Below are 3,241 nucleotides of genomic sequence, written 5' to 3' on the forward strand. Positions count from 1 at the left end.
TGGTTGGGGACTGGGTGAAGGGGTCTCACTGTGCAACCTGATGATTAGGAGGTTGGAGGAATATGCATCTGGCCTCTATGTCACCGGCAACTTATTTTTCATATTGCAAAAAAATACAGGTTAACTGTGCTCTTTCATTCTGTGGTGAAAAACGATTTTCTCTGAACATGTGGTCCTCAGTTGGTGGAGCAAGGCGCTTGTAACGCCAGGGTAGTGGGTTCGATTCCGGGACCACCCATAAGTAAAATGTATGCACGCATGCCTATATGTCGCGTTCGGATAAAAGTATCTGCTAAATGGCATATATTGTATTATGTAAAATCCATGCAAGCCATTGCAGTGTCTTCATGAAAATACACATATCATAACGCTATATAATGGTTTCTATATAATACGCTATGATCACATCTGGCTTCATCTGTGTAGTATGATGTGAGAGTAGAGTAAATGGCACCCTATGCCCTATGTTGTCCTGTTGTATCCTGTACACTTGACAAATACATTTGGACTTGATGTAGGGAATAGTGTGCCAATTGGGATGAAACCCCAGTTATAGTTGTGTTGTAATTAATTAATTAATTTGTGATACACAACAATACAGATAAAAACTAATTAAAATAGGGATCATTAATAAACAATGATTTGTAATGGTTGGGTTTACCATACGTTGACATGATGTCTGGTGTGGGTACAAGCCGCACATTAAACAAGCTGATTCTCCAACACGCCTAACATAGATGATTAATGAAGGAAGCACCAGTGACTCGGTCAATAAAAAGTGGTCAGATGAAGCAGATGCTACGCTACAGGACTGTTTTGTTAACACAGACTGGAATATGTTCACGTAATTCTTCTGATGGCATTGAGGCGTACACCACATCAGTCACTCATTTCATCAATAAGTGCATCGATCAAGTTGTCCCCACAGTGACTGTACGTACATACTCCAACCAGAAGACATGGATTACAGGCAACATCCGCACTGAGCTAAAGGATAGAGCTGCCGCTTTCAAGGAGCGGGTCTCTAACCCGGAAGCTTATAAGAAATACTGCTATGCCTACCGACGAACCATCAAATAGGTAAAGCGTCAATACAGGACGAAGATCGAATCGTACTACACCGGCTTTGACGCTCGTCGGATGTGGCAGGGCTTGCAAACTATTACAGACTACAAAAGGAAAGCACAGCCGAGAGCTGCCCAGTGACACAAGCCTACCAGACGAGCTAAATTACTTCTATGCTCGCTTCGAGGCAAGTAACACTGAAACATGCAGGAGAGCATCAGCTGTTCTGGACGACTGTGTGATCACTCTCTCCGCCGCCGATGTGAGTAAGACCTTTAAATAGGTCAACATTCACAAGGCCAGACGGATTACCAGGACATGTACTCAGAGCTTGCGCTGACCAACTGGCAAGTGTCTTCACTGGCATTTTCAACCTCTCCCTGTCTGAGTCTGTAATACCAAAAAATTTCTAGCAGACCACCATAGTCCCTGTGCCCAAGAACACTAAAGTAACCTGCATAAATGACTACCGACCCGTAGCACTCACGTCTGTTGCCATGGAGTGCTTTGAATGTCTGTTCATGGCTCACATCAACACCATTAAACAGAAACCCTAGACCCACTCCAATTTTCATACCGCCCAACAGATCCACAGATGATGCATGCTCAGTCCCCTCCTGTACTCCCTGTTCACTCATGACTGCACGGCCAGGCACGTCTCCAACACCATCATTAAGTTTGCTGATGACAACAGTGGTAGGCCTGATCACGACAACGACAAGACAGCCTATAGGAGGAGGTCAAAGAACTGACTGTGTGGTGCAAGGACAACAACCTCTTCCTCAATGTGATCAAGACAAAGGAGGTGATTGTGGACTACAGGAAAAGGAGGACCGAGCACGCCCCCATTCTCATCAACTGGGCTGTAGTAGAGCAGGTTGAACGCTTCAAGTTCTTTCGTGTCCACATCACCAACAAAATAACATTGTCCAAGCACACCAAGACAGTCGTGAAGAGGGCACGACAAAGCCTATTACCCCTCAGGAGACTGAAAAGATTTGTCATGGGTCCTCAGATCCTCAAAAGGTTCTACAGCTGCACCATCGAGAGCATCCTGACGGGTTGTGTCACTGCCTGGTAGGGCAACTGCTCGGCCTCCGACCGCAAAGCACTACAGATTGTCAAAGACTCCAGCCACCTTAGTCATTGACTGTTCTCTCTGCTACCGCACGGCAGGAGGTAACAGAGCGCCAAGCCTAGGTCCAAGAGGCTTCTAAACAGCTTCTAAGACTCCTGAACATCTAACATCTGTTATTTTCTAGGCATAGTCACTTTAATAACTCTACCTACATGTACATATTACCTAAATTACCTTGACTAACCGGTACCCCCTGTATATAGCCTCGCTTTTGTTATTTTACTGCTGCTCTTTAACTATGTTACTTTTATTTCCTACTTTTTTTGTATTTTTCTTAAAACTGCATTGTTGGTTCAGGGCTTGTAAGTAAGCATTACACTGTAAGGTCTACATATGTTGTATACTGCGCATGTGAAACATAAAATTTGATTTCAGGGATATGTCTATGCCAGTTGTCATTTTCTGTAGAGCCACAGCGCCCCTATGTGAACAGTCTTAGAATGACACCCCATTTGAATAAAATGATTGACCCTTGGAAATCCCCAATAGCCCATGCCTCCACAAATACATCAAATACATTTTAGATTTGCGGGAAGTAGTGAACGAGTGCACACTTCAGGTGATATTATTAGGACAAAACAGTCTGTTTGAATGAGCATCCTGCCTCCCTTCTTCCTTGAAGTTATCACTGATCTCCAAATAATTGGATTTGCTGAAAGCAAGTATAGCCATTGCCTCCACCTACTATATGTACTCACCTGACAAAGACTTCTTTGAAGTCAAAACAATATTGATTTGGGTGCATTAATAAAGCACTGGGGGAGCTGCAATATTCTGCATAAGGGCCGCTCATTCCCTTTACTCCCCCTACAGTATTAGATAGTATAATAGTCAGGTAGGCAAGTATCGTCTTGTCTTCCAGAGCTGCCTGTCCATTGCAGACGCAATCTCATCCTTCTTCAGTTCGATGTCGCTCCTGAGATGTTCCATATGTGATCTCTGACCGTCAATACTGCTGAAAGAGGCATGGCATGAGAAGTGTGTACTGTACTGTTGAAATATAGATTGTATCATATTAAGAGATGACTTTGCTCATAG

The sequence above is a fragment of the Salvelinus fontinalis genome, chromosome 39 (genome assembly GCF_029448725.1).
Source record: "Salvelinus fontinalis isolate EN_2023a chromosome 39, ASM2944872v1, whole genome shotgun sequence".
Lineage (NCBI taxonomy): Eukaryota > Metazoa > Chordata > Actinopteri > Salmoniformes > Salmonidae > Salvelinus > Salvelinus fontinalis.